Here is an 8,720-nt window from a genome sequence, read left to right on the forward strand (position 1 = left end):
CCGATCACGAGAGGGTTTCGGCGAAGACTTCTATTTTTCGCCGCTGAAGGCCACCTTCGACGACGACATGTATTTGGTCGCTGAAGATATTTTCGGCGATGACATGGATTTGGTTGCCGAAGGTACCTTTGGTGACCAAATCCATGTCGTCGCCGAATCTAGCCTTCGGCGACCAAATTTAGATTTCGTCGCAGATGCTTTTTTTTTTTTTTGCGTTTCTGATATATTACTTCAATAATAAAAACCTAAATGCCATAAATTTCAAATTTCATATAAAATTTTATAATATTAAACAGAAATTGGTTTTACAAAAAGTATAAGAAGTCCATACAAACTAAAATTGAACCTATTCTAAGAAGTCTCAAAATAAAAAACCTAAACATATGAAAATGTCTCATATCATCAAATTCTTAACGAGAGATATTATCAACTTTTCAGAAGCTTTTGATACAGAAATCGAACGAACCTGAAAAAAAAATAACAAATAAACTTATGTTAACAAAAACACTTCCACAAGTTAACTCACCACTTCCATTCAAACAAACTTTCAATTCTAACTCATTCCACATGTCAAACTAAACATATTCAAGCTTTCCACATGCCATGAACTAAAAATGTTATTCTCACTTCATATGCATGAACTCAAAGTAAGCATATTAAAAGTTAACAAAAACTCATTAAAACAACTTTTAAATTCACAAAACTTACTGTCACTAAGTCTTAAAGACATGCACATAAACTTTATCACCAATTCACTTAAAATACAACAAACGTTATCCAAAAACACTTAATAACCACCCTCCCCCCCCCCCCCCCTAAACACTTTTATATATTCAAGGGCAATAAAAACTCTCCCAAACAAACTTAAAATACACAAATCTTAGTCTCACTATCAAAACACACACAGCTCTCTCATATCCAAATTACACAAACTAAAGAAAAGGTACATAAGACCCCACCAAAGTTAAGAAAAACTAATCATTCAAACTTCAAATTCTCAAAACTTGCTTTTATTATGTAAAACATCCACAATCACCAATTCATTTCACAGATTCAACAAAATCATCCATAAACACATTATACATAAACGTAGCTAAACTATATGTGACATATGTTCTAAATGACTACCATAACTACAGGATAGCCAAATTTACAGTTATTGAATCCTAACAACACTATACATGACGTACCTATTTTGACAAAACTAATAAAACAAACTTCAAATTCCCAAAACTTGCTATTAATATCTAAAACATGCACCCACCAATTCGCTTCACAGATTCACCAAAATCATCCAAAAATACTTCAAACATAAACATAGTTAAATCATTCATGATACATGTTCTAAATGGCTACCATAACTGCAGGATAGCCACATTTATGGTTATTGAATTCTAACAATACTCTATGTGGATGTACCTATTTTGACGAGCTGGCTCCACTAGACTGACTCATAAGTTGTAGCACCATTGATCTCAAATCTGACATTTCATCGCGTAGACCCGTAATCTCAGATTCTTTGGCTGCGGGACACTCATCTAACTCCTTGTCTTTCTGAGAGAGACGATCCTCAAGCTCTTTGTCTTTCTGCGTGAGACTGTCCTGAAATTCTTCTCTTAGAGTATGTATTTCTTGAGACAGCTTTTCTTCCCGCTGTGAAGATGCTACACTTGAAGCAGAACCTCTACGAGACTCTGGTTTTGGGCCCCAACCAGCACCCTTAACGTAGCCTGATCAATAACCAAGAATTGTTTCCAATACTTCTGGATCTGGCATCGGTCCTCCTCCATCTTGCATAGATTCTTCCCTAACACGCATCATGTCTAGGTGCATACATATTTAAAAAAGAACAAAATGTTTACACATAAAATTCAATGCATAATTTGAAGTTAATTGTTATAATATTTGTAAACTTATGTAAGTTGTCTCCGCTACTTCGATCCAACCTTTAGTGTCAGAGTATCTCGTCTCCCTGAACAAGTCGATTTCAAAAAAGTTGTCACCTCCCTCTTATTCTTTCTGCAATTGATAACACATAATTGTTGATAATCGATCTTAAGTAATATAAGTATATGGCTAAAAAAATATTATTGCATTGTACATTCTCCTTTGCAATAATAGCAAATGCCTTCGGCCCCGCACGATGGTTGAATAACATCTTCGCCCTGTTGCGTTTGTTGGTCTCAGATTTTTGCTAACAAAAGAAAACTTAAATGAGAATATATATTGAATATAAATTCTCAAAAAAAGTATAAGTTATATTAGTAAATTACCTTACACTCATCTATCTCCATCTATAGCACAGCATGTTCCAATCGTCTAGTTTTGCCAACAACCGCTCTGGAGGATTGTTGCATGCAATATCAAGTGTGGGCAAGTAGTGTTGGCGTAATTTTGCCCTATACGCCTTATGTGTCGATCTCATCTCATGCTCGATGAATTTCATCATAACTCGATCTGATTCGTTAAAATCGAAATGACCCTACAACAAAAAAACATCAAACATATATTTAAGTGTCATTACTGTTGTATCATAAAAAATGATAAAACATATTAAGTAATTAATCTCAAACCTTGAGTTGAGTTATAATTGCCCTCTTCTAAATTTCTTCAACCTCACTCCACTTGTTAACCTTTAGGTCCACTTGTTCGTGTATGTACCCCGATCGCGATAGAGAATGTGGTGGCCATGGGACATATTGGTTTATTAACTGTATGGTCACATTCGATATGTACCTTTGCGTTCGTTGCATGAACTTGATTTTCTAGCTCTATCAATCGGGTATATCCGTGCACGCCTAATCTATCTGTATGTTGCCAAATAGTAAACCAATTAGTTAAATCATACTTATTTATTTTACATATATTTAAATTAACATACCTGGAGGAAAAGCCGGAACAGGCGAATCTGCTGGTGGATGCTCACGACCCTGTACGTGTGCTTGTAACTGACCTGCTCGGTCGTGGTCTCATTTTTCTGCGAACTTAGGCAACCAACAAAAAGTATTATATATTGACAAAACAAATACTCAACATAAATCAATTTGATACATAAATTTTATCCAACGTATATTTAAATCGACATACTTGGAGGAATACTTATTCGCTATAGTACTCATCTTCAACGTCATCTATACTATTATCAGTTGTGTCGTCCCCATCGTCTGATTCGTCATTTATAAAATCATCCACATTGCTTCTATTAGACTGTTCTCGACCCTCAACGATAATAGGATCAACATCATCTCGACGCAATGAACTATCTTGAGTGGATTCATCTATTTCGATCCTAGGTCCTACTTCTAACAACCTAATTTGATCATTTTCAACGTCTTCTTGTTATAAAATATCTCATACACGTTTATTTAGAATATGTTGCACAACTTTTCAATTATTACTAAGTTTTGGGTCATCCAAATAAAACACTTGTTGAGCTTGACCAGCGAGAATTAATGGATCGTCGACATACCAATACCGAGACGTATTAATCGACTTAAAACCTAAGTCAACTCGAATTCTGTTCTTCTTAGAGTCCGTGTCAAACCATTTGCACTTAAAAAGTATGACTCGTCTCCCCTTAGCATAATATAACTCCCAAACATTACTCAAGACACCATAAAAATTCATGTCATCCCTTATCCTCCACACACCATGACCCCATTATTTTGTGTCGTTCGACGACTATCGTGTTCTATATTATGAAAGTGTAGTTCGTTTACAATACAACCACTATATGAACGTGCAGTTAGTGAGGGTCTTAACGCAAGTGAATAAAGATCATCATCTAATTCACCTTATTCCCGTAATGTCAAAACTTGTAATAGATCATAACAAAATACTTAACAATTTCGTTTTGTGTTCATCTACATTAAAACCCTAAAAATCAATATTACATTTTTTTAATCAATCAGGAAATTGTGTACTGTGTCGTTCATATAAGGCAAAAACATTGTCTCCAAGAATTTGAATTGAGCTCAAATGTTGACTACAATTCCAAAAAAAGAGAAAAACAACATTAGTGTTCTATGTACTAAGTGTGAAATTAAAGTGAACGTAGCATAAGCCGAACTTACTCGCGATACGACTCTATCTCTGCATAGTTGTACAGTACATACCAATGTGCAACTTTTCTTTCAATGACAGATAATGTTTTCGAAGTTGATGCCCCTAAAGAACGTGCACTTAGCCTGAAAACGTTAAAATGTCTATAATTTTAATAACTGACAATAGTATCATCGTTGCGTTCATCTCTATTGAATCTCGTTTCAATTCCACTCAGATACAATGAGCAGAAAGTCAATGATTCATTCATGACGAATGATTCGACTATCGAACCCTCAGGACAAGCTCTGTTGTTCTTTTGTGCATATTGTTTTAAGGTTCGGAGATTTCGCTCGATAGGGTACATCCAACTGTAACTAACTGGCCCCACAATTTTTGCTTCTTATGGTAAGTGAACTGCAAGATGTACCATAACATCAAAAAATGTTGGTGGGAATATTTTCTCCAACTTACATAGTATGATTATAATGTCAGATTGCAATCGATCCAAATCACTGATGCGTACTGTCTTTGCACATATATCACAAAAGAAGTTACATAGCTCAACGATAGTCGTACCCACAAACTTTGGTACGTATGCTCGAATGGCAATCGGTAAGAGTCGTTGTAGCAAAACATGACAGTCATGAATTTTCAACCCCCATAGTCTCTCATCCTCTGCGCTCACACATCTCAATATATTTGACACAAATCCATCTGGAAACTTGGCTGATTTCAAGAATTTGCAAAACTTCACCCTCTCAGCAGCAGTCAATGTATACGTAGCATGTGGTTTTACAAGTTTATTCCCCTCTTTTTGTAAGTGTAAATCTTTATGAATTTTTAAATCTTCCAAATCCAAACGCGCACTGATCGTGTCTTTTGTTTTCTCATCAATATTTAACAAAGTTCCTACTAGATTGTCGCATATGTTCTTCTCGATATGCATCACATCTAACTTATGTCTTAACATAAGTTTCGACCAATAAGGAAGTTCGAATAATATACTTTTTTTCGTCCAATTTAAATCTCGCTTTCTTTTACTCTTTTGTTTGGTTGGATTCTTACCAAAATCTGGAAAAATCTGTGTATTTACTTGTTGAAGAATCGCATTTCCATCCATTGACACTGGTGGGGGGCGTTGTTCTAACTTTCCATCATGCAGTCTACTCCCACGCCAACTATGATTTTGAGGAAGATAACGTCAATGTCCCATGAAACAAATTTTGTTTCTTATTTGAAAAGATGAATTATCCTCTTTACAGATGAAACATTCTTGGTATTTCTTCGTACTCCATCTGGACACAAGTTGTCATATTCTGTAAAGTCATTAATAGTCCATAAAAGAGCTGGGTGTAGTTGAAAGTACTCACCACTTGCACAATCGTAAGTACGAACCCCAGTATCCCATAACTCTTTCAACTCTTCAATTAATGGTTGTAAGTAAATGTCGATATCTTTTCCAAGTGACTTCGGCCCAGCAATAAGCAATGACATTAATCAATTACTTTCCTTCATGAATTTCCAAGGAGGCAAATTGTATGGAATAAGTACCACTGACCACATGCTATGCGAATTGTTCATATACCCAAATGGATTAAACTCATATAAAGCTAGTCCCAAATGAACATTTCGTGGGTCTGAAGCAAATCGAGGAAATGTACTATCTAGATGCTTCCACCCCAGCTGGATGTTGTAAGACACCCTCTGTCTCAACTCATTTTTCTTTATGCCACCTCATTTCAGAAGCGAAATGTTTTGAAGAAAAGAACTGTTTCAATCTTGGAATCAACGGAAAATGTCGTAACACTTTTTAGGAGACTTGTGAAGCTTTCCCATCACAGTTTTTATAACGAGATTCACCACATACTGGACAACTTTGACATTCAGAATATTCTTTCCTAAATAATATATAGTCATACTTGCAGGCATGTATGGACTCATATGAAAGTCCTAAATCACGCAGTCTTCTTTTAGCTTCATATGATGTACTAGGTATAGATGCAGCTATCGTAAATGCTTCGTTTAACAATTCAAGTAACATATCAAACGATTTATTACTCCAATTGTTAATGACCTTGATATGCATCAGCTTTACTAAAAAATTCAATGATGAAAATTTTGTACAACCTAGGTACAATTGACTACGCGCTCTATTGAACAGCTCGAAATTGTTAGACGTGTCTCTTCCATGTTCGTTTGGGGGCGTCTCAAAACAAAATTGTTCACCTTCTACATTTTCTTCTATCATGGGGCACTGTAAATCATTAAGAAGTATAAACATATCACCATCCTCATTATTCATAACATTGTGTTCTCTACTTAATTCATTGTGCGAAGGAGTTTCACATCTTGTGTAACAACTTGAAGGGATTGGTTCTTCTCCATGGTATATCCATTAAGTATATGAATGTGATATTCCATTTATAAACAACTGTCTTTCTACTCCATCAATTGAAAGCCACTTTACATTCATACAATATCTATATGGACATCTTGTTTTTCCCGTATTGTTGACGTGAAGTTTTGCCAATTCTATTAAATGTTTTACTCCTTGAACATACTCGGGCGAGAATCTATCCCTAACCTTAATCAAATCCTTATTCATTCTCGATGATAATACTCTTTAAAAAACCTACAATTCAGTATAAATGGTCAATGTTGAATCCTAAAAGAATCAGACAAAAGATTAGGTTCATTTTGTCATCAACCTAACGATATTTTGAAAATAGAAAAATCTAAAATTTGTTTTCAAAGTGAGATGAGGATGACAAGGGTGTGTTCATTATTGTTGATTATGAGTGTTGTAGTTAAAAGTATGAGAGTTTGAAAGTATTATTAAGGGCTTAGATATATTCCTAAGATATAGCCACTAAAAAAAGAACTAAAATATACTTAGAGAGGTTGACTAATAATCTAGACCAACATCGCTCACAACCAAAATAACGAATTCATAATTCATTATAAATTCAAAACTAACAACAATAAAATCACAAAGAACACATATAAATAAAACCATCATGCGCCCAAACGTCGACTAATTTAAGTACTTAGCTTCGACTAATTTAAGTATAAATAAAACAATCATACTTACAAAACCAATAAATTAAATGAAACAAACAAAATTTCAACATCTCACAACCAAAAAAACTATGTCAAAATCAAACAATTAACAACTTTCATATTTTCTCAAATAACTCATTTCACAATTTCTCCAATAACTCATATAAAACATCAACTACTATACAAAACATAACTCAAGCATGTGTTCAAGATTACAGAACATGAACTTCACAATTTCTCCAATAACTCATATAAAACATCACAATTTCTAAAATAACATTCACAATTTCTCAAATGGCATTCACAATTTCCCAAATCGAATTCACATTTCTCAAATAACTCAAGCTTATGTTCAAGATTAAAAAAAATATATACATAAATATAATATTTTAAAAATAATCATAATAACCTAAATAAATATAATCTAATATTATACAAAAAAAACATAAATAAAGTAAATATACAAAAAATAATAATAAACCTTAAACTGTCGACAGGTTTTTGAGGGCGTCGGCGCGGCGGGTGGGCAACGGCTGTTGACGCAACAGTAAAGGGCGACTAGCGGCGGCGCAGCAGTTGCAGGCGATGGAACCGGCGATGAAAGGGGGGAGGCCGACTTGGAGAGGAAGAACGAGGGAGGGCGATGGCGGACGGTGCGGGGTCGAGCAGCGGCAGCGACGGACGGCCGGTGGTGCAGCGGCGACGGAGGATAGTGCAGTCGGGTCGGAGTTCTGAAAATTGGAGGGGGGGGTGAGAGAGATGAGAGGAAGAGAAATGGAGAAATGAGGAAGGAAATTCGATTTTTAGGGCAACCTTAGGCGACGACTTTAGTTGATCCTTTGTTGATTTCATCGTCGAAAATGCCCGCCATTTTTCTGACGATGGAAATAAACTGCCTTTCGACGACGAAATGATGACTTCGTCGCCGAAAGGAGGGGTTTCGGTGACAAAATGACAATTTTGTTGCCGAAAAGATGGGTTTCGGTGATGAAACTCAATTTCATCACCGAAACCCCTCATTTCGGCGACGAAGTTCCTTTCACCGCTGAAACTCCTCCTTTTGGCGACGAAAGGAAGGCTTTGTCGCCGAAAGGAGGGGTTTCGACAACGAAATAACAATTTCGTCACCGAATCCTTCAATTTTCGACGACGAAATGATGATTTCATCACCAAAAGTCAGTTTATTTCCATCGGCAGAAAAATGGCAGGCATTTTCGAAGACAAAACCGTGATTTCGTCGCCAAAGGGTCAATTTTCAACGACAAAATAACTATTTCGTCTTCGAAAGGAAGTTTAGGGCGACGAAATGTACTTTCGTCTCCAAAACCCTCACTATTGGCGACGAAAAACTAATTGGTCGCCAAAGATGTCTCTTTGACGACGAAATTATCCTTGGTCGCCAAAGATTTCGTCGCCAGAAGTCAAAATTCTTGTAATGAAGGGAACTAAGCTCATTTCACCGAATCTATTTCCAATTATGATTTTCAAGAGCTAGAATAGACACACAACGACATTAATTAGCACAAAACTACCCAAATAATAGCTAGAACAACTCTCTTTTGGAGAGTTATCACACATTGTTTGACCAGAACAAGAAATGCAGTGTTTTAGCTTAG

General features: G+C 35.8%; 1 pseudogene; it reads right to left on the bottom strand.

Annotated features, from left to right (window-relative positions):
* Positions 1-1,419: 1,419 nt before the first annotated feature.
* LOC148208965 (uncharacterized) lies at positions 1,420-6,649 on the bottom strand (annotated as a pseudogene).
* Between the last annotated feature and the right edge of the window lie 2,071 nt (positions 6,650-8,720).

This window comes from Momordica charantia (assembly GCF_013281855.1).
Source record: "Momordica charantia cultivar OHB3-1 chromosome 9 unlocalized genomic scaffold, Mcharantia_2.0 BLBB01000009.1, whole genome shotgun sequence".
NCBI classification, from domain to species: Eukaryota; Viridiplantae; Streptophyta; class Magnoliopsida; order Cucurbitales; family Cucurbitaceae; genus Momordica; species Momordica charantia.